At 39.0% G+C, this 24450-nt stretch overlaps 1 pseudogene across 1 annotated transcript in view; it reads left to right on the top strand.

The window, feature by feature from the left end:
- Positions 1-24207, top strand: part of LOC144642281 (uncharacterized) — a 38318-nt pseudogene extending 14111 nt beyond the window's left edge. The window contains exons 6-25 of the transcript XR_013568718.1: positions 667-751; positions 3105-3259; positions 5683-5790; positions 11212-11310; positions 11540-11625; positions 12264-12394; positions 12544-12588; positions 13070-13135; positions 13217-13313; positions 13431-13510; positions 13627-13689; positions 14641-14753; positions 15221-15298; positions 15424-15491; positions 15636-15711; positions 16066-16156; positions 17271-17378; positions 17737-18789; positions 21137-21224; positions 22373-24207. The product of XR_013568718.1 is annotated as an uncharacterized LOC144642281 (transcript). The remainder of the gene's footprint in view (positions 1-666; positions 752-3104; positions 3260-5682; positions 5791-11211; positions 11311-11539; positions 11626-12263; positions 12395-12543; positions 12589-13069; positions 13136-13216; positions 13314-13430; positions 13511-13626; positions 13690-14640; positions 14754-15220; positions 15299-15423; positions 15492-15635; positions 15712-16065; positions 16157-17270; positions 17379-17736; positions 18790-21136; positions 21225-22372) is intronic.
- Positions 24208-24450: the final 243 nt, after the last annotated feature.

The following is a 24450-nucleotide window of genomic DNA, read 5'->3' as shown; positions in this document are numbered from 1 at the left end:
GATAGTTTGCTCACTTTGTTTGATCTATCGAGATGTTGTGTGGTCATGTACTTATGCACACCGTCATACCAATTCTTCCGCCACTGGAATTTGCGCTAAAATCTGTGTAAATGTAAAAAATAATTCAGTCCCAGCCATTTACTCCAAAGCATTCTTCAGAAGTAATACATGAACAATACACGATATATATTTTTCGTAGATTACTTCGCAAATAATAAAAAATCAAGTGTCGATGACTATACTGTACAAGTCATTGTTCCAAAAATACACCCCAAAGAATACTTAGAGACACTGCTATGCATAAATTAATATTCCTTCAATCGCGTTTTGTATTTTTTTCTTTTTTCGCTTTTTATTGTTGGCAATTTCTATTACCACCTGTTTAGGAAAAAGCTTTAATTCTTCACACAATTAGCCGCTTCACAAAAATCAAGCATAATTTCAACCAAATCGTTGTTAAGTTAATTACATTGAAAGTAATCACTAATTCACCCATCATTGGGCGCTCGCGACAGTTGTATAAATTAAGAGTGATCTATGCTGACAGCAAGCTTACTGTTTGATCATATGCTAAAAACCGTTTGAGTTGGGGGATGCGATACAAAAAGATCGACAACTAAGCAGGAGTTTTTTAGTCATTTTTTAAATCTTTACTTCAATTTGCAGTGGTTTTTCAAGCCTGAGTCCGCCGTCTACTATTCCGAGATGGAGGTCCCACGAAGGACTGGATAGCAAAATGAAAACAACATCAGTAAGTGAACTATTGTTGTAAGTAGTGCTTGTAAAGTACTGAAGCTATATGAGGGTCACAGCGCTAGTCAAATCAGTTTATATTATTGTTTGAAGAGTCAGCCTAGATATCTTTTATGTCTGTTTATGTTTTCGTGAACGTTATACGTCCGTGAATACACACGACGCTCTGTAAATCAGATAACAGTTTCAACGTTCGCATCGTGAGTCCTGCCCTCAGAAGTCAACGTTATTAGCATTTCGAGTTTCTTATGGATGAGAATTACATTTCTACTAAGATGCAACACTGGTCTACGCAATTTTCAAGCCTTTCATGATAACCTTGCCATCCCGCGAATCGTGATAAAATTCAGGGGCATTTTCGTTTCAAATGTTAAATAAATGTGAAACGCTACGTTAAATTTTAGTACAATGCATTGTGTACTTAAAGAAAGCTGGATAGCTGAAAGAGAATTTATTGCTAAAAGTTCTTTCTTGCGTGTATGGTACCCGATAAAAGCACGTCGAATGATTAAAATTTATTTCCCTTTTTTGAATCAGTGGATTATTAAGGGTCATGTTATGTTTGTGTTACTAGTTGGGGTTACAGGGACCGCCACGTCGAGTTTGTTCACGCATGGTAAATGTAAACAGCCAAACAGTACGCACGACAGACAAGGGCGCAATTCTGTTCACCGACAAAGAAAGAAATGTAAACTCCAAGATAGTATTGTTACTATCCTGCAAGCGTTTGCCCCACAAAAACTATAAAAGCCATGATTTTTTCAACGTTGTTATAAATAAGTAAGAAGAACGAAGAAATCACTTCGTAAGCACTATTTTTGTCTCAAGCATCCAAATTTGAAAGCTTTTTTTATGGAAATATTTGTTGTACTGCGATCAGTTGTTTGAACAATGTGCCCGGCCCCTGATAGAACCCTTTTGTTTTATATAGCAATTGCATTAAATTGTTTACACCCAAGTAAATTATGTGCGGTACCGTAATTTACTGAGGGAACAATGAACAAATTAGAAACGAATGTCACATTAGGGACCCCTTCCGTTTCTGAAATCCCTATGCATTCCATTGGTAAGGGGTTTCCGTCAGTTATATTGAATGTTTCGCTCACTGTTTTTAAGTCGTTTCGCATGTTATTGGTTAGTAAAGCAAACAAAAACATATCGTTACAATTAAACTCTTTTTTGTTGTATATAGTTAGAGTCTGGTTTGTCTAATGCTCGCTCTGGTTGGCTGTTTCTTGGCGACGGTCAACAAATTTAACTGTATCAGTTTTTTATTTGTTTCCATATTGGTTGGAAAAGCAAACAGTAATAAATATCGCCACAATTTAACGCTTTGTTATGTTACAGCTGGAATTCGGTTTGGTTTAATGCTTCCCTTTCATTTGTTGTTTTATGCTCACATGGGATTCACCAAATTTAAGTTATCTCGCACGGGATACTTAACAATTATCCTGCTTGATATTGTAGAATATCGCCTGATACTTAGCCAGATACTTAGCCAACGAAACAAATATTACGGCTAAAAGAACTATGGTTATGCAGCCCTTTGCAAGACTAAGGAAAAATCTTGGCAAAGTACGTATATTTAGTAAATAAACCCCTTCAGGCGGCTGGTATATTGGAGGATAATGCCCGAGGCTGAAAGATTGTTTGAAAAATAAACAGTTGGCCGAGAAGCGAAGCTTCGAGGGCAACTGTGAAATTTTGAGGACAATCTTTCAGCCAAGGGCATTATCCTCCAATAAACCAGCAAGCCAGAAGGGGTTTATTTATTTTATAACCCTCGAATTAAGTTCTACAACGCGCGTTATCGCAGTAAATTTATAGGAAAAACCTACAGTGATAAACTCGGCGTAACTGTGGTTGAAACAAATGTAGTTGACTGTTTTATGTGAGCTTTTAACTCTGTGTTTTCATTTAAAGTTAGAATTGAATAAGGTGACTTCATTCGTTTGTTTTGTGCTTGCCTACAAAATCGGGCGACGGATATCAAATCGGACGGGGTATATTCGCTGATACCCGTCGTCCGATTTTGTGCCACGTGATGCGTTTTACCCAATGAGCGCGCGCAAAAATTACTGGGTAGGTTATAACGCAGAATATCTGTTATGTAAGGATGACAGATAGCAAGTACTCCCTGGACATATTTGTCGTATAATAAAGTTCGATTAATGTAGTTCTCGCGGACTAAAAGGTGTTTGATCATCAATGGTCTTTTTTGTTGCTAAGTAACATGCAAAACACTTTCAAGTCTGGTCCCACAAGAAACAAGATAATTTTGACTTGGGAAACTTGCCATTAAGCGCATTTTATTCGATTATCAGTTTTTATCGTTATTTTCTTTCACACAGGACAGCGTGGATCTGTCGATCAGCGGTCACGTGACAGTCCGCCCCATCCATCCCAGCATTCTCTCGAGGCAGCACTGCTTCCAAGTGACCACGCCTCATGAAACCAAGTACTTCTCGTGTCGAAGCTCGCAGGAGCTTGAGAAATGGGTTGTAAGGTAAACATGTCATATTCATTGTTACAAATTTACAAGTCAATTCAAATTTCTTTTACTTCTACTACTTTCTCACGTGGTGCACAGTTCCTTCACAATCCCCCTCCATCTAGCCGTGTACTGAACTGGGCGGTTCTTGCCGGCCGATCCCGTGCACATGTAGCCACCCTGTATGCTCCGTTTGATTCGCCAGGGGTTTCTTGGCCTTGCCATGGTCTTCCTTCCCTGAGAATTCACCTGAGAGTTTGTTTGGTTTGTTTGGTTATGTTCAGTAGTGTTTCGCAAACTGGGGCCTTACTAAAACTTCCAGGACGAATAAAACCAGGGGCAGTAAATTTCAATGGATATTAATTGGCAGTCGGCATGAAAACGTTAATTTATTTTTATCAGTAGTTATCATATTTTGGCGATTCTTGTCGACGATACAAGTAGAAAACTTAAAATGAATTTCGCCGACAAAGCGAATTTTTTTATTAGTATAGACCAACATCCCGTATTAACTCTGCCTTAACTTAACTCTTTACTTGTCCCGACAAAACTCAGTGAATTTTGTCTAAATTTGGGCATCAGTCTCCCTCTTCGCCTTCCTATTCCCTTTTTGTTCTTTTTAAACCAATACGATTAAATGGGGTCAGTCTCGCCCAAAATTATGTAACATTTCCTCTTTAGCGTTTGAAACGTACATCAATATCTTCGGAAAAATAAAAAGAGTTACATGCAAGCTTCGATTAATTGAAATTCAAGTTAATGTAGAAGTCTGTCTGCTTGTTTTGGAAGTGGACGACAATACGACAAAAAAGTCTGACAACCGGGTTTCCGTTGTGGGCGATTGCACTGTCATTCATGAAATATATTTGACATGTTAACACGCCATAAACGGACCATGTTTTTATTTCAGTGGTCAGCGAGTGTTCAGGGACTTCCTTCTCTGTTTGCATCAGTGACAGGGGAACGAAAGGAATTTTGGCAAAATCAATATTCTTCCGTGACAGAAATGCAGGCTAACCGTGATCAGCGCTAATCGTTACAAGCTTTATCCTGGAATCATCTTCAAATATATCCTCTTCTTAACGTGCACGTAATTTCGTCAGTGCATAGTCACCTCAGATGAATAGACTGTTAACAGCCCTCTATTTTTCGTATTTCGATCGATGAGCGCGCGGTGAGAACGGCGAGAGAACTCTCTCCGTTTGCTTTTTTGTGTCGCGTTGAAAAATAGAGAGGCTGTGGACAGTCTACAGATGAATTGCATTGAGCACCTGTTTAGATGTATTATGATGTGAGTCATCGCGACTTCCGCTCAAACCTTTTGGTTTCATTGACGTCCTGTCACCTTTTATAGCAAGTTACCGCGGCTTTAGAATGTTTGGCTTATGACGAAAGCGGTTGGTGTTTTCGTTTGCTGTTTTCACAGATTCAGAAGAGTTATCGCTAATTGCGAAATAAACAAACGAAAGAACAGCTTGAGTTTTCTGCGTCATCAAGTGCAACAGCCATGTTGCGTCATGACTCCGCGGTGTCCATAGAGCGATAGTCAAAAAAAAACTATCGATCTTCTCCCATAAAATTACATTGACTAGAGTTTACTTTTGCGTGCGGACACAAGTGCAAAAAATTAAATATTGTTGTCATACTAGCAGATTATAATCGATGATCAGGAAATACAAGGCACACAAACGAGACGGGTCTTGAGACAGCGAGCCATGAAATGAAAACCAACTTCCGTCGTATTAAGCAGTTACGTAGGGCTCAGAACATGTCAGAACCATCGGGAAAGCGGGATTCGAACTCGCTTTTACTTTCGTGTATAGTGATTGACAGCGTTATTCAAAGCTTAAATGATCGTACAAGAAGGAAAATCTCGTCATTGTCGGCGAGTGAATTCGCCAAGTCTGGGTTAATACTTAATTTAGCCCTTAAAAGTTTAAAATTTCAAAATGGTCCGTGAACAAAGAGTTATACTGACCAGGTAAAAACAAATTTTACTACTAAATATTTCTCGAAATTTCTTTGTCTTCAGATCGGAAATTTGTACTAATGTGTTCGTGCTTGTAATTGAGGCAATTGCTCAGTTTTAAAACGTGTAAGCAACGCCTTCTTACAACTTTATCAACTAATGGCGATCGTCAGTCGCTGGTTTCGAGTTCATTATGGATTTCGACCCACGGGAAGATCTCAGACACAACGAAAAATATACGTTAGAAAATTAATTTATCTTTTTCTTCAATTGTTCAATATGTTTCGAGGGTTATAAAAACAGAACACATGCAAGTAGTAAACGTAAATGTATAACTAGAACAAACTTTATTTCACTCTGATGAAGGTGGACACAGAAAACCTTACATTTAGTATGAGTTTTTTCCAAAGATCGGATTAATTAACCACTTAAATAAATAGTAATATTTGTTTTTCTTCTTCCATCACAGCATCAAGAAGTCGATTCAACCGACAAGGGACGTGCAGTACAGGACGGACATCGGCTTAACAGTTTGGATTGTGGAGGCAAAAGGACTCACTGACAAACCAAAACGACGGTAAGGCAAAAAAAACTAATCAGTGGTAGTATTTGTGGTAAAAATTATGATATGTGAAATGGCGTGACATTTTACGATGTTTTCCAATGCTGAGTCAAACTGAAGTGTTTGTACAACGCAGAATGGGAAAAAAGTGACTAACAGTCGAGGTACCGGACTTTTGTGATAAAGATAGAGAATATTTGGGAGTCACGGTAATGTCGCGGTTTTCCTCTTATGTTAAACCAGTACGTGACAATGTGAATGAACGATTAAGAAAACTGAAAGGTTTTCACCAATATTCAAAGTTTTGAATAACGCGTACGTAAGTTCGAATTTTTAACTTAAAGATTTTTAAGAGTGTATCCATAAGAGGACCAGGCAACAGGTGATACAGCTCATATCACCGATTTCGCTCAAACTTAGCATAAATGTTGGGTATGGTGAGCTATTTACTGTGACAAAACATCAGCTCAAAATATTTTATTCCCTTCAAGTTATGGCACCTTTTGCAAAAATGGCCATTTTTCACTCATTTATGCATATTTAATTAGCTGACTTTGATTGACCAGTTCCACAAGAAAAAAAGACTTCTGAAAATAAATTTCACTGCATTATATTCTGTGGTTATTAGGCTTTAAGTACAATAATTCACTTCAACCGTCTGATTTGATTTCTTCTCCTCAAACGGTCTTTTGGAAGGTACACATTTCGTACTGTTGGAAATAGCCTTTAACTAGTGCCCATTATCTCCCATGAGCAACAACTTATATACATTATTCTTACATGGGTAATGAAATCCATCATTAAACTTCACAAAAATGCAACAAAATGTCTGGGGACTTCAATATTCTATTAGTATTGAGGAACTAAACACACGTGACTTAACGATTTCTTGCTATTTCATCAAAATTCACCGAAACACAGAAGCCATTTATTTGCCTCAATTTGGCACAAAATCGGTACGAAATAGTTAATCAAGCATAAATTTATAGATAACAATCAAAATATTGGCGAAGATTGGCAGTTAGGGCATTTTTCGGAGCGTTTTCAGAGCCATATAATTCGGCAATGTTGTGATAGTAAATGTAAAAATAGCAGCGAAAGATTTTCTTCAAAAGCTCGCTCAATTCAACATTTAGGCACATCAAAGTTAAGAAACAAGAAAGTAATACTACATACATGCCACTTATCGACACACAGATGCTTTCTTTTGAAGAATTTGTTCTTCCTCGCTGCACTTCGATCCTTCGATCGATCTCAATTGACATGTACTGTTGCTTTGAGGCGCGATGAACTTAGCCAATACATCGTGGTTCATCCTTCGTGAAAGGTGTAAACAGGTTGTCAATAAAGTCATTCAAAGAGCTGTTTAAAGTTCACGGAAGGGCACTTGTCTCAGCGAGTTTGAATGAAATAAATTTAACTGGAAAATAAACAGCCGCCATGTCGTATTTGTACCTTTGAGCCTGCCGTTTCAGTCAGCGGTAAAGCCGTACACTTGGGCAAGTACGTAGTGTAGTCATACTAAATCCTATATAGGGATGTTCATAGAGGGGATACATAGCCTAGCCCTACACAGCTATACACGCCTATACATAGCCCAACACAGCTATACACAGCTATACACACGCGTGTTCATTTGCTTTTCCTTCGCAAATGTTTGTTTTCGTCGGAATAAGTAGCGGATGGTGTTATCTACCCTCTGAACAACCGGGGCTTGATCTTAGCCTTATAAGTAGTGTGCGTTTCTTGTAAAAGTGAGAATTTTTTTCAACTTCTCCATTGAATTTTTTTGATAAATAGTTGAAGAGAAATACACTGGATGCAGTGTAATGTATGCGATGCAATCGGTTTTGATGCTCTGAAATTGAGCTCTGAAATGTCGGAAACCATTAAATAATCAGAGCAAGTTTTTCCATCTTATATCAGGTTAAAACTAGTATGTTTATTGTTTTTTTTTTTGTTGTTTCTGTCTTTTTTGGGAGGTGGGGGAGGGGGTGAATATGGACATTCGAAGAAATGGCGGTCAGGTTGTCAGCCTGGCCTGTGTACATCTATTCCTTCTGTTCAAATCGTCTATATTATATTACACTTTGGCAGCTAGGAGACTGAATTTGTACCCACTCTCTTTTTCAGGATCCCACAAAGTTCTCCATCTGTCCATTTACCGATAAACGTCATTACTGCAGTTTTGTTTTAGAAAAGGGCTTTTATGGGGACAAATTTTTCCTCCTGAATGCCCACATTGCAAGTGACGAATTGCGGCTTCAAATGATAATTTTCTTCATCACCGACTCAATTTAAGTGGCTATGTGAGTTACAAAGACGCGAATGCAGACTTTTGTAGAGAGCTTAAACCCCGCATTAAAACTAAACAAATTTATTGTAAGACTAGGACTACGCAAGACGGCAAAACTTATTAGCTAATGTTTCAACCAGCACAGGTAGCCTTCTCCAAGCTTGCTCGGGACCGTACTGGGCGAATATTAGCCCTCGGTCTTTTTTGTACGGACCTCGCTGCGCTCGATCCGTACTGTTAAGACCTCGGGCCAATATTCGCCCAGTACGGCCCTCGCGCGTGGTTAATAAGAGATTTATTTCACGATGGAAACTTTGTGTATTAAGAATTGCTACCCGGTAGATGTCGTGGAAAACAATATGCGGCAAAACTTTTATGCGCGCCAAAGGAGTTAAAATTATTTCTGTGTTGAAGGTCATTTCATTTTCAAAGCAATAAAAACTCCGAAAAATTTTTACAAAAAAAAAATCTTGCAAAAAATCTTGCGCTAAATCGCGCGGGAATTAGTGCGGGATCATCTGGGACAAAACCCGGTCCGATACTTGGAAAATATCGGCTCTCGCGGGACCGGAAATAAAGTAATCTGATTGGCTGATTTAGTTATTGGCCCTCGGACCGCCTTAGTCGTGTAATAAATGTATATATTTGCTGCGCCATATAGACTGCGTCCCTAAAGGCATTTCGTACGTGAATTCTTTGTTCAGTTCAGCACCGACGCTCCCCCAACTAAAGCACTTGCGCAAGAAACGATTACAAAACCTACCTCGCTATCCACCGTATAGTGATTTATCCCGTGGTAAACGTTATTCTCCAATTTTGCTGAGTTATTCATTTTTTCCCATTTATGCCCCGGGGTAGGGGAATTTGGTCAAAAAATGTAATTGTTATGCGCGGTATTAATCACTATTCCCGCCAGGGGAGGGGAATTTGAACAAGCAATAAAAAAATACAAATGTCTGGCAAGTAACTGGGAGACGTTGATTTGGTTGCCGTGCATGCCGACCGTTAGCCTGCGTAGCAGGCGTCTGTGTAGTTTTTAGCGCGCGTAAAAGAGTGCGCGATCGCGAGAAGGCCACGCGAGGTAAAAATCGAGGAGACGCCGTCTTCTCGATTTTTTCCTCGCGTGGCGCTCTCGCGCCTTTCGCGTTTCTCCCATGCGCGTGATAGAAACTAACGACGCCTGCCACGCAGGCTAGCCGACCGTTGAACAGAAAAATCAAGAACTCTGTCTCGGTGAAAGTCAAATGGAACAGTATTTTTTCTGGAAAATCTCTTCGGAGATTGACGGAACGTCAGAAATTTTCTTACCATTTGTAAGGTTTCCCAGTTCTAGTTTCCCATGCATCAGGTCTCCCATCAACGGAAAGAAATAACAGGAAACTGAGCTACAAATGGTAAGCGACATCTATTTCGGTTAGTTTGCTAATTTTGGAAAGAAGCCTTTCCATTTTTCAGTGGTCATTCCAACCGGTTCTCTCCAACAAATGGTAAGCACCCTAGAGTTCGTTCAGCATCACATTGCGGTAAACACGTCAAGCTGTAGCGGAGGAAATTGTTTTCCCTACGACAATTTGAAAATATTCTCATTTTCATCACAAACGCATCCAACGAACACTCGGGGAGGAAAAGCAAATGATCGCGCGTGTGGTGTGGTCACGCGTGATGGACGCGTGATGCCCAGTGAACAGCCGTACCGCTGACTGAAACGGCAGGCTCAAAGGTAGAAATTCAACATGGCGGCTGTTTATTTTCCAGTTAAATTTATTTCATGCAAACTGGCTGAGACAAGTGTCCTTCCGTAAACTTTGAACAGCTCTTTGAATGACTTTATTGACAACCTGCTTACACCTTTCACGAAGGATGAACCACGATGGATTGACTAAGTTCATCGCGCCTCAAAGCAACAGTACATGTCAATTGAGATCGATCAAAGAATCGAAGTGCAGCGAGGAAGAACAAATTCTTCAAAAGAAAGCATCTGTGTGTCGATAAGTGGCATGTATGTAGTATTACTTTCTTGTTTCTTTACTCTGATGTGCCTAAATGTTGAATTGAGCGAGCTTGTAAAGAAAATCTTTCGCTGCTGTTTTTACATTTGCTATATCACAACATTGCCGAATTATATGGCTCTGAAAACGCTCCGAAAAATGTCCTAACTGCCTTTTCTTCGCCAATATTTTGATTGTTATCTATAGATTAATGCTTGATTAGCTATTTCGTACCGATTTTATGCCAAATTGAGGCAAATAAATGGCTTCTGTGTTTCGGTGAATTTTGATGAAATAGCAAGAAATCGTTAAGTCACGTGTGTTTAGTTCCTCAATACTAATAAAATATTGTAGTCCCCAGACATTTTGTTGCATTTTTGTAAAGTTTAATGATGGACTTCATTACCCATGTAAGAATAATGTATATAAGTTGTTGCTCATGGGAGATATTGGGCACTAGTTAAAGGCTATTTCCAACAGTACGAAATGTGTACCTTCCAAAAGACCGTTTGAGGAGAAGAAATCAAATTTGACGGTTAAAGTGAATTATTGTACTTAAAGCCTAATAACCACAGAATATAGTGCAGTGAATTTTATTTTCAGAAGTCTTTTTTCTTGTGGAACTGGTCAATCAAAGTCAGCTAATTAAATATGCATAAATGAGTGAAAAATGGCCATTTTTGCAAAAGGTGCCATAACTTGAAGGGAATAAAATATTTTGAGTTGATGTTTTGCCTCAGTAAATAGCTCACCATACCCAACATTTATGCTAAGTTTGGGCGAAATCGGTGATATGAGCTGTATCACCTGTTGCATGGTTCTGCCCTGTTCTCTCACGGGCACACTCTTAAGAAAATTCGAATCATTTTTTAAAAGCTACTTTAAGTGTTGTCCTGTTTCTTTCTTCAAAGGAAGCCGGCTGGTAGCAAGATCCTTTGGAAAATTCACATTCGCTGGCTATACTGACATTTCAGTAGCAGTGAATGCTTGATAAAACTATGTTAATATGTGTTATTTTGTGCTGTGATGTGTTGCTACAATAGCTTTGTAGATCTGGTTGACCAATCAGAGGGCGCGGGCTATTCTGGCTATTTTATAACGTAGCTTTTGTAAGTAGCGATCACTAAACTGTTATTTTATTTTACTTTGCAGGTTTTACTGTGAGCTGTTTTTCGACAAAGTCATCTACGCTAAAACGTCTTCCAAGACCAAATCAGATATTCTTTTCTGGGGAGAAAATTTTGCTTTCAAGTGAGTTAAAAAAGCATTGAATATAGGCGTTATAATTCAGCGATATGATGCAAATCCGCAATGATTTTTCTTGTGACTGGTCAAAATTTTTCGCATAAGAGTTATTTCGTTTTGAGCCAACATGAACCATTTTAATTTTACATTATGAGTAATCGATTTAGTTCAGTATATTTTGCTTTATAGTACATTTTTGCGTAACATGGTTAACTGGTATAATGCTTACTTTCAGTGATTTACCTGAAGTCAAGACCATTACCGTGCAAATCTACAAAGAAAGTGATGGCAAAAACAAGAAGGAGAAGAGAAAGCCTGTTGGTGAGAAATTTCAGTTCTTTCCTTCTACTTTGACTTCACATTCGGAAGTGGAATGCAGTCACACCCTTAAGATCTCAAAGATCTTGACTATGTCATGCACGGATTTTACCAGAGTTTTAAACAGCCAAAATTTATATTTCTGTCGCAGGCAACCTAAAAATATTAGTCCATTTTTATTAAAAATTGTTACATTAGAGCACTGAATCTGTTAACGAGCATCTTTGGCTGCGGATGGCTCGGATGGAAACGGATTGCAACTTGAAAAAGTTAGGCTAACGTTTTCAAGTTGTTTTTGCGAGTCATCAAAAACTCAATATTTGCGGCCGTAGGTTAATTTCTATCCACAAATTGAGGATATATCTTCCTTTAGATGTTCAAAGATAATGTTTTTATGCCTACCACTAATTTCAGAACAGTTAAGATTAGAAATCTGCGAAATCCTCGTGACATAGCTTCTATAACTGTCTTCACAAACACTGAAAACAAATGTCTATTATTTTTATAGTTTTAAGTATGCTCCTAGAATGCCTTAGAAACGACTCACCAGCAGTTTTGATAAAGAAGAACTAGCATTGTTATTCCATTTCATTGTTATGCATGAACTCACTGTTTCTCCGTCTCGTTGTCATTTGTCCCAGGTTCTGTGGATGTGTCAGTTGACTCGTTGGATATGGGTGTTGAGGTGGAGAAATGGTATCCTGTTACCATGGAGAACAACAAGACAAATGGAGGAGAATCCTCCAGCATCAGACTGAGATTCAAATATCAGGTAAATCTGACACATTGGTCAAGTTTCTTTTACTCCTTATTTACAAGTTGTCAGTTTTACCTTAAGGTTAATCTGTTTTCTCTTCAGTTAGATTGCAATAGATGCTGTTATTTACATGACTTGTTTTTTTTTTTTTTATCTCCATGTAGAAAGTCTCCATTCTTCCAGTCAAGTGTTACAATGAGCTGTCAGAGGTAGGTCTATTTTTTTCTTGTTTTCTTAGAGGCACATTTATAATGTGCAGTTATGTGTATGACAATGATAACTGGCTAACGCCCTTTAACGATACAATGAATTTTATGCCCTCGATGAACAAACTGGTGGTTATTGCAATGCCAGTGTGGTAACTGCGTATTTTTCGACACAAGTGAAACTGAATGCTTTAATGTACAACTGATGCCAAGAGCGGAAAGGTGGCGTCAACGTAATCACTGTTGATTTTGTTTTGGCACCTGATTGGCTGAAAAGAAAACGTCTTCGCTCTTATTGGTTACAACTTATCTATGCACGAGCTCTTAAACCTGTTTCAGAGCTCGGTTGGAAAACGCAAAAAAAAAACCTTAATACATTCAAAATGTTACCAGAAAAACGCTGTTTTTTTTTTTTTTCGATTCTTTACAATACAGCGATCTTTACACACTCTCATTATTTATCCAAATATCTTTTCTTCTGCAGTATTTAAACCGTAACTACATGACGATTTGCAAAGCCTTGGAGCCGGTGGTCAGCGTCAAGCAAAAGGTTTGTCAACATTTGTTTCTCTCCTAACTAAGTCCTTATTATATCGCTAGCTAATTTCATCCATCCATTTTCTGTACACAGGACGAGATCTCAAGAGTGCTTTTAAGAATACTTCAAGCCAGTGGGAGGGCGACAGAGTTTCTTGCAAGTATTGTCATGGAGGAAGTCAAGAATTTGGGTAAAATCCAAAACTCTTTTTATCTTCTTGCTGAAATTGTAGATGTCAGTAACTTTTCGTGGAATGAAAATCTTCTGTTTGAGACTGATTTGAAATTTTTAAATTCCCTTTATACAGAGGATGAAAACCTTGTATTTCGTGGTAATTCCTTCGCAACAAAAGCCATGGATTCCTACATGAAAATGATCGGAGAATCGGTAAATTAGTGTTTTTAACATTTTCATATTCGTTTAGTTCCCTTCATGTATTGTTTTTAGTGTTTTACTTGTTTTAGATTACAGCTAATAATGACCAACATTGTCTTATTGTTAAGTATTTACAGGAAACCCTCGGAGAGTTTGTTCAGTCTGTGTATGAGTCTGAAGACGATTGCGAGGTAAATGTTTTGCTTGTTTCGAGGGGAATATATTTCTCTGATTGAACCCCTGCATCGACCGCAACCAAGATTCTCTATAAACCCCCAAACATGAGGGGCCTGAAGGGTAAATGAGAGCTGGGATTTGCCAATTTTTTTTCACTGGGAAAACGAGATTAGTTAACTGCGACTGGGAAACAGCAACCAAAATATAGAAATGGGACCGGGATTTGGGCAGTAAATAGAGTGGGTAGATTTACACCCTTCTCCCCTCTCCTCCTCCCCCCATAAAGGACCCTCGAACATATTCAATCAGAGATGTTATGAAAGTTACCGTAATGATTCGATTTAGCGCCCGGGGCGCTTATTTACTTTTGACACCTCTAGGGATGGCGCTTATTCGAGACAGGGCACTTATTCGGGACAGGGCGCTTATTTAATTTTTCGAGAAACAACCAAATGTTCAAAACAAAACCTTTATAAATATTAGCAAATTGTTGAAAGTTCAGCTACTTTAAAAAGAACTGTTCATTTTAGCAGTAAATATATACATGTACGGTACGATAAATGTTCATGTGTTTGTCTATTCGACGTCGATGAATTCAGTAGGGGCAGTTATCCGCAATAGGGGGCGCTTATTAGAATAGGGGCACCTATAAGAATGGGGGCGCTTATTAGAATGGGGGCGCTTATTGGAATAGGGGCGCTTATTTACAAAAACACATTTGAAGAGGGGCGCTTATTCGGAAGGGGGCGCTTATTGGAAGGAGGGCGCTAAATCGAATCATTACGGTAAGGGACTTAACAAGGTCACAATGGTGTTTTGGTACACTACGTTCTCCCATATAGCATCATGAGAACTTTATCTAGAATATTAGAAATTAGTTATAATAGTTATGCACAAGTCTGACCTGCAGTCTTGTAAGAGTTTTAAGCCTGTTAAAATCTGTATAACGACTTTTTTTTTCTCAGGTCGACCCGTCCAAGAAAACAACTGGGAACATCGAATCCAATAAGGAGAACCTGAAAACGTTTGTGGAGAAAGCCTGGAGCCTAATCATGTGTTCAGCATGTCTGTTTCCAAGGTGCGAGTGTAACACGTGACCTACCAGGAACTCATTTGATTTTTCACGTTTTACCATGTCTCCTTGCAGTTCCATATCGGTAGAATGAGTGACTAGTGCCAGTTATATAAGACTGAAAACGTTTGAGCCTCACAAGGAGTGGGAACTCCTTATTCTGAAGGGGAGGAAGCCTCTGTTGGAAGGCATAATTAAAGAAAACAAAAGGTTGACTTAAATCGTGCACTTAGACTGTGAAGTCTCCATTTCCAGCGTTGCAACTGAACCCGTTAAAAGAGGATGATCCTCGCTTTGGAAGAGCTTGAACCCAATTTCAACAAATAAACAAATGTTTTTTGGTGTCAATTAGCAATGCTTTGCCAGAAGACAATACTGTGAAAATAAAGAAAAAAATGTATAAAATAAACAAAGATTCTAAACAGAACAAAACAATAAGCTAAACCACATGAATCTCTGCATCTTTTTCTCAGCGATCTTCGAATAACATTCCACGAATTTCGCCGATGGTGTGAAGGAAGAAGTGAAGATCTAAGCACCAAGTTAATCAGGTAAGCGTAACTTTGATAATTCCAAAACAAAAATTGATAATTCAAAATTCTATACTTGTAGTCCAAGTTAAAAATGGTAATACTTAAGAAGAATTTGAAAGTATCCTTTCTTGTTTTGTTTGCAGTGGATCAATCTTCCTGCGATTTTTGTGTCCTGCTATTCTATCGCCAAGTTTGTTTCACTTAGTACAAGGTGAGTTTAATTCAATTCATTCTTTAAAGTGGAAATAACATGTTGTTTAAGGTTATCGAAAACGATCAAAGTTGTTGCTGCGATTTAAGACGTTTCGACCGGCGAAGAACTATTGATTTATTGATGTTACTGATCACGTTTCAGAATATCCAGACGAACGAACCTCAAGGGCTTTAACACTGATTGCAAAGGTAGTACAGAATTTGGCTAACTTCACCAGGTAAATATACGTCCTCAATTGTTGGCTTTCAGCGTTCTTTATGCAAATTTCACATGAACAGACTTAGTAACAGTTCAAAGTCGTTCAAATAAAAAAAGGGGGCTTGTGTTGGATTTGAACAAAGAAAGGATGCAGGAAATTAAATTTAATACCAATTTCTTCCTTGGAGTCGGTTTACGGCAGGCCCTCTCATACCCAAACTGATGCTTAATTGTCTTAGCGAGAGGGGGCTCGGCTCTTTTCTGCCAAAACCCTGGCTACCAGTTAAGTGAATCGAGTAAGTCCGAAAATGAGAGTGTAAGAATTGTAAGGTATTGCACATTTTTTATAAGAAAGGTTTTCTTCAAATTTCAGGTTTGGTGGAAAAGAAGAATACATGGGCTTCATGAACGGGTTTGTGGAAAAGGAATTCGTAAACATGAGAAAGTTTCTTGAGGAAATATCAGTAAGTTCATGTTGTATTGTTGCAATATCAGAACACGTTTGTGATCACACAGCATCGGGTTTACTGCATTGGTGTGGGTGACGTCCTTCATGTACTAGATGTATTCATACTAGTGTCTGTTCAATGAAAAATGAAATAAAAATGATACTATCGGATTTTGAAAGCACATGGCATTGACATAGCTCAAAAAAGTCTTTTATAATTATAATTATAATTTCTTAAAGCCTTGTTCATGCAAACCAACAAGGCAGCCAATCAGAGTGTGCATTACAAAATCGTCATTTTACGAACCCTTGCGCAAGTTAACCCTCGGACGTACAAGGGGGGGTGGATGCCACCCCCCCCCCCCCGTAAGGTTTTTTCCAAATTTTGAAAAAAACAATTACCCTACAATGCTGAAACTTTCGGTAGCTGTTCATTCATCCTTTGCGGAAATTTTGATATGTCAACCATGTGCCCATGGTATATGACGTTGCCATGGCAACGTCATAAATACAAGCAGGTCTTGCCAAAAATCGTCATTTTTAACATTTTTCTTGATTTTTTCCAGTTTTTTAAAACAAAAGTGCAAGATTTGTTTATTTTTACATTCCATAAGCATTCTAGCTTGATTTTGCATCATTTCCGTTATTTTGTGACTTTCTAAGAAAATGTTGAAATCCAAGATGGCGGATCCAAGATGGCGGCTCTTATGACGTCACGTGACGTCATATGACGTCACAGCCAATTAAAATTATGTCATCTTGTAGAGTAAGCTAAGGGCTTTCTTGTCAGAGCAAAATAATTTCACTACGCCTTAATATAACGAAAACGCCGGGGAGGGGTTCCATCCACCCCCCCCCCCCCCTTGTACGATGATGGGGGTATGAGTTTGCTTGTACGTCCGAGGGTTAACAAGTCCAACAAGGCATCCAATGAGAACGCCAATTAAAAAACTCCGTCCGACTGCCAAGTTGGACTCAGCCTGTGGCCCCTTCCAGTTTTCGCAGTTCTCGGAAGTTTTTTTTTTATCTAATTATTTCCAAAGATGTCGTTTTGTAATTATATATACAAATACCTAGAACGCTATGCACCAATGTGCTTACAGTATCAAATTTGTTTTGTTGCTAAGCAGTCAAGAACAGACACCACTGAAAACCAATATGAAGGAATTATCGACAGTGGACGGGAACTCGCTCTTATGTTCAACATCTTGAAAGACCAGACCAGCAAAATGAACCAGGTTAGTTGACTTGTTTACATTTTAACATTCTCCTACCAGGGGGACAAGTTGGGAATTTTAGAGCGAGCATGAAACCGAGAGGTCCAATTTTTGGCTCGGTCAGCAAGAACAGTTAACTTTATTCCCACAAACGCTTGGTAAATTAAATGATGGCTCGGGGTGGGAGGGGAGGGGGTGGTTAACCCATGGAAAATATTATATAATTTTGCATTTAAATATAAATCGGAAATAGCTTTATAAGGAATCATAAGCTTGCAGATTTCTTTGAAACCCCTTTTGCTACCCAATTTGATACTTTCGCGTATGTTTTCTCGCTACACACGGTAAAACATTTCGTTTTTTCGTATTCTTTATTTAGGATGCAGTGGAGACCCTTCGCCCGTTGCAGTTTATCCTCAAATCACTTCAAGAGATTTATCACGATTCCGAAAGGAAATTTGCTCTTGGCAATGAAAGCCTCCTGGCGCACAGAAAATGGGCGTCATCTTCAGACCTTGTGAGTGACCAAGACAAGAACAATATCACTCTGACACCAGTCTCACAGATCAGGATCATGAAATCTCCTAACAAAAGGAAACAAAAACCATCGAAAGATACTTCTCCAGAGACCAACCTTGTTTACAATGGAAGCACGCCATCAACGACCCCAGAACAATCAACGGTCTCGCGTTATGACAAGTCGATTCTCTCGCCCATCTCCGATATAGATCCTCCGGATTCGCCAAGAAAACGGGTATCGTACGAGGATGATTTACAAAGCAGTCTTCGTAGACGATCGTATCGGAGAGCGATTGCATCCGAAGCTCCTGCCAACGTGCTTCCGGGTGCAGTCGAACGTGACCGAAGTTCGTCCGAAAAACGACGACCGACGTCCAGAAACTCGGATTCACGTCGTCGATCGCGCTCAGAGGGGCCTTTGATCATTTCAAGTGTGGATGGTGAAAGTCCCGGTGAAGCTCGAGTGATTTATGAGGGAGAAATATCAAACTCTACGTCGAGATTAAGAGAATCTGATAGCGCAAACCAAAAACATTTAAGGACGGTTGCCGAGTCGCGCAAAAGCTTACCGCGAAGATCTCCCCCTGCTAATAACTCTCCGGTTATAACGGATCGATCTCGGACTTCTTCACCAGAGCGAACGTCGCCTCCCAGGCCAACCGCACCAAAGCCGCCTCCCCCGCTAGCGGTCAGTTGACTCGCCTCGGTCCTCTTCCCGGTCGAGTGGCAGTTCGACAAAGTATCTGAACCCCGCCACGGGTCACGTGGTTCGCAGCCCGTCGCGGACCAGCAGCAGCTCAAGCGGAAGTGAAGAGAGTTGGCACAGTGTCGCGAGCAGCTTTGAAGGAGGAAAGAGAAGGGTGAGGAAAATGCCACGGACACCCAGCCCGGTGGACAGGAAACTCGGGTCCGGGTAAGTACAGACATAGAGGAGGAACTTATCATTGTACGAACTGATTCAACTTTGAAACAGATCAGTACAGAAATTACCGATTTTGATGTGTCTTTAGGAGAACTTGACCTGATAATCAGCTTCTTCATTCGTACGTCCTTCCTTTTTTAGTAAGCCTGAAACAGTGACGAGAATTTAGAAATTGGTCAAAGCTAGCTTACATCAGAAACATATCACGTGACAAAGACGGTCACCAGAAGACAGCAAATTATAGTGGCATACCCAAAGGGGAAAAAACATTGTCGTGCTATCAATTTCTCTTTCGAACTAGGGTGCGCATGGTCTTTTTTCCCTGGTGTTTTTACAAAACACGAAATTGGACGCACCTCTTCCAGCCTGCTGAATTTTTTTTGTTTAGCGTGCATATTATCTTTTTAAACCAAAAAATGGTCCTCTTATAAGGCAATATCCCGTGGCTTCTTTTGGAACATATTCGTCAGCAGTTTTTGTATTGATAATGTTTAAAAATAAAATATATGTTGATCGCTCTTGGAACTTCAAGAGTTTCCTTATAGCAGTAACCCAGACAAGTACGTCAAATTTTTACTTTGTACGAAGCAACAATTCCCTCAGTTTACAGCCGAATGAAAATGAACTTACCCCGGTTGAATCAAATGAGAACGAGAATCAAAAATGACGAGAATTCAAACTCCAACTCTCTCCACACACTGCCAGCTATCAACGACATCAACTCCCGTGCGCTCCCGTAAAATATGAAGATACTACTTTTGCGTACTAGCTTAGCTTGTTTGAATAGTCACTGAATAGTAAATAGAAATTTAAGGAGAACACCTGTCTAGCTTTCATCTTTCAGCCGGTCTCGATCGTCGGCTCTCGTTCTCTTTTGCTCTTGCTTTTGACGGGAACTCTAGATCTTCTCATTTTGCACACACTGAAAAATGTTCTTTAATTGTTTCAGGCGTAATCAGATATACCGCAATTAAAGTACCTTGGCTTGAAAAATCGGATTCTGCAAATTTTAGAACTGAATCAAATCGGCGAAAATTGCACAAATTGCTAAAATGCTGCTTTTCGTTCTCGTTTTCCTTTTTCTTTAATAATGCCTAGGAAATAACACTTTTAGTTTAATTTCGTGAACTTTTTGTCCGAAAATGTTCGCTCAATTTGTACATAGTTAGTAGAAGTGTCCCCTCTACTAATTATATTTGTATTTATTAAGTGTGGCGAAATTTTCTTCGGATCATTTTTTATATGTGTTATGAATCAAACAAATCTATAAACTTAATTTAGAATGGAATACAATAAATATACCCTTCCTCAACGAGGTTAGTTAACCGCCGATAACCTACCTTTGTTTTTCCGTATGTATAGCAACGTCCAAATCAGCAAATGTTCGACTCTTTGTGTGTCAGCGTGTCTTACACAAGAGATTTCTATTCTTTGCTTATATCTAATAAATAGCATATACTTAAGTGTATTTTAATTTTAGTCCTACGTTTTATACATGAGCCTCTGGCTCAGACATTGAGGGAGACCTCGTCCCACGTATGGACAATAAAATTGCATTGTATTGTATTGTATCTGACAAATGAAACACAAAAAATTGATATAGTGCACAAAAGCAAAGTCCTTTTTGAGTTCGAAAATGTATATTGGTTGGCTATTAAAAGGCAAACATGTATATTGTACTAAGTTACTTATATATTATATAGCGTCTTTAATAATTTTTTGTCTGATCGAGTTGGCTGTCTACAATAACCTTTTCCCTTTACTGTTGTCACGGACTGAGAATTTGTGCTTTGTTGTTCACTTAAAAATATTGAAGTTCAAATTTATTTTCGGTCAGTTCGTGTTCTTTCTATGAATTGAATATAGGATGTGATTTAATCGCCTCTAGGGCCTCGAAAGAGCAACTCATTGAGTTCCATTGTTCGTACTCAAATGATCACTTCACTATATTCACAAGAGAAAGAGAATACTTAAGGCTCAAGTCACTCACTGAGAGCCCTTGAAATTGAAAAAAGGCAAGAGGTTGGAGTAGTGGTTTGTGTTTTGTTCGACCAGTATTCAAATGCAAATCTCTACTTCGCGTTGCTCTTAGACGTAACAAAAGCAAACAAAAGACAAGTCTTTAGAACTTTCCAACAATAGACCCATGTAGCTCTCTACACACGTACAGCTTAAGATCATTTGGACTTGAGTTAAAGTTTACAGTTTACACTGCATTTTCGTCCGAGTACGAAGTGAAGGTTTGTACTCCGAATTTGATGGTCAAACGAAGATTAACAGTCCGTTAGATTTAGAAAATCCAAGTCTTATTTCCTGTTCATTTTGATTGATTTTACAGCTCACCCTGGGAAAGAATGGCACCCAAAGCAGAGCCGGACGATTTTGTTAATGGCTACGACGTCCCAGCGCCAAAGACAGTTTCAGAGGTGAGTTTTCAATCATTACTCTACAAAACTACTTCTCACTCAGCCTTGAAAAGGTTGCAGTTGAGTTCAAGCTGTAATTTATTATTCTAATTATTTTGATGTATAAATCTTTCCGCTTAGTTATTCCCTGTAGTTCTTTAGTTTGTAAGCTTAAATGCTTTCGCTTCTCATAAAAAAATTGCATCTTAATTTTATATAATTTCGTATAGTTACTCGCTGTAGTGATACGAAATAACAACGACATGAAAATGGACTTTGCCTTTTTGGTGATACCAACTGGTTAACCGCATAATAAATCATGATGGAATTCAGCGTCTTGCGCTACATGAAAAAATTAAAATAATTCATCTAGATTTATTAAGTACGTGACCCCAAATTAGCATCGATTTTTCTCTTTTTCAGACGTTTATTCGATATTGCTAATCGTATGCGCAAAGCAATATACTGTACGTTTGTAGTTCAAACAGAACTAGGTTCTGGTGTTTTCGGACTTCAATATACCTCGTTGGAAAGAAAGAGGAACATGATTTGGTTACGTAGCAGATAACCAATAAGATTGTTATGCTGCACAAATAGTCACTCTATTAACACCATATTGAATATCGAATGGGCGCTCTTGTAATACAAGAGGCAATTAATACAAACGAAGTTTCGGGACTAATATTCCTTGAATTATAATAAACTGCCCAATTCTTTTTATATTATTCTAAATTAATTCGCTTTCATTGCAGCTAATAAAACTAATAAATGTCTGCTTTCGTTGTTACTGCCTCACTTTGCATGGATTATTTAGGTAACGGGAATTTTGCATAATGTATGCCCATGTAAAAAAAACTGTGTGCTACCGGTATATTTATGGTTAAAGTTCGTCAGGATTAAAAACAATCATAAATTGATGTAAAATTTCCCAGCATGTAACAGTTTTAAATAACACTGAAAGTAGAGCGACTGACCAAACGAACGAGCGAGCAAACGACGAACGAACGGACGAACGAACGAACGACCGGCCGAACGAACGAACGAACGACCGAACGAACGACCGAACGAACGAACGAACGAACAAGCGAACGAACGAACGAACGAACTACTAACTAACTACTGGTAGCAAACAAAGACTGATCTTTTATTTTGCAATTTTTTGCTTACAGTACGAGAAAGAACTTTCTGACCTCCGCGAAGAGCTGTTAGAAACAAAGAGAACCTTGGCGTCTACCCACGAACAGCTTATCTTACAAGAGTCCAGCACTCACAAACTAGTGGCGTCCTTCAAGGAGAGACTCGCGGAGAGCGAAAACGGCCTTCAACAACTGAGACAGGAAAAAGACAAAGAAATGAAAGAGTTGCTTGATCGTTTGGTGAGCGTGGAAAGTGAACTGCGTAAAGAGCAAAAGGAAATGCAGGAAGTCATCCAAGCCAAGCAGGTCATTATCGAGGCTCAAGAGAGAAGGATCAAATCAGCTGACTCGAACAATGCTAAGTTGATCGCTACCTTAAACCAGGTCAGGGGCTCACGGACAAATAGCAAACTGCTGAATTACCCAAGCAGTGACCTGTAGGTAATGATGGCGACAAGAATCTATCTTGTTCTCAAAAACGAAACATGACCGTCACTTTCAGTAATGAAAATGGCTTCGTTTAGCTAGCGAAGAAAGCCCCGATGGATAAGGGGAAGGGGACGTCGCTTGCACAACTGCCAAAAGAGAAATCCGTTCTCCTTGGCAGAGCCGTCGCTTCTCATTCTGGTCAAGCGAAGGCTCTGGAAACGACCGAGAATGTCAAAAGAGAATATATTTAAAAGACGTTGTGCGTGCGCAACTGAAAAATGCCCCACCCCTCCCCCCCTCTCCCCTTCCCTTTTTTAAAAGTCTCTAAGTTTCTAATCTGAAGAAGTGTAATTAATTAATTAATTTTCCTTCGGTTTAGTTAGCAAAAGTTGGGTTTTGGCTCAACTATTGACGCATGCTCTGCCATCAAACAAGAAAGGATAAATCAAATGTAGTATATTGTAAAAGTTTTCCATATGATATATGATTGGGACGTTAAAAATAAATTAGGCTTTATTCAGGTATAAGAGCTAAATTCAAGAGAGGATATATTTATTCTCTTGTTAAATTTTATTTATTTATTAAGAAATACCTTTTACTTGTTGTTTTTATTTTTATCTTTTCAAGAGAGATCCTCTCTTGGTTTTGTATTATAACATATATTATTGCATTTGCCCGAGTGTTTGGTGGTGGCATAAGCAAGTGTTTTATTAAGGAGAATAGGAAATAGAAGCCCCGGTACTTCTACGACGTCTCAGTACTAAGACTTAGGCCCCGGCCAAACGGTTGCACTCAACATTTTAACGCAACATATCGCAGCATTGTTGCGCACAGCATGTTATAATCGTTTGGCCACCCCGTTGCAACATGATGGATGATGTTGGATTAAGTTTGAAAATGGTCAAATTTTTCTCCCAACATCTTCCAACATTTTTGGAAGTTACATGATGTTGTACTCGCTTGGGCACATTCGCGCAATATTGTTGCGCCGGAGTGAGTATGTGCACTAGTTCAATTTGCGCCATCAACATGCTGCAACATGTTGCAACAGGGTGGCTAAACGTGTGCAACATGTTGTGCACAACAATGTTGCAGTATGTTGCATTGAAATGTTGCGTCCGTTTGGCCAGCTCCTTTACAACATCACGACCCTATCAATGTTGCGATATATTCCGTTGAAAAGTTGCGTGCGTTTGGCCGGGGCTTAACAGTGTCACACAACATATTTTTAAAAGAGGATCAATATCAACGAGGATTATGAATCGGAGAACATAGAATCCGAGAAAAAAAATCAGAGAAAAGAAGTAATAAAAGTTTTTAAAACACGATGGAAGAGAGCCGCATATATATACCCTCTCTGTATATTTGCTTAAATTAATTTAAATATTGAAGATAATTGACACATTGATAAAGTTAATAAAAAAAAAATCTGCAGTGAATTTTGATTAACTTTTGTTTCATTCGTTGAGTCTCTGGTTCGAAAACTATTATACTATTATACTCAGACGGGATCCACTACTCAGCAAAAAAGAAGGTTGGACTCTTCATGTACCCCCCCATGTACCCCCCCCCCCCCCCCCTGTTTCTAAAGTTTATTCTCGCTGAGATCTTGACTTGCCACAGTGAAGCGAGTTCGAGCCCGCAAAGTGGCCCAGTGAGCGATGAAGTCTCGAAAACGATCG

Source organism: Oculina patagonica, chromosome 1, assembly GCF_052425735.1.
Source record: "Oculina patagonica isolate OP01 chromosome 1, crgOcupat, whole genome shotgun sequence".
NCBI classification, from domain to species: domain Eukaryota; kingdom Metazoa; phylum Cnidaria; class Anthozoa; order Scleractinia; family Oculinidae; genus Oculina; species Oculina patagonica.
Note: the sequence above shows the minus strand (reverse complement) of the source record. Positions and strands in the feature narration are given on the sequence as shown.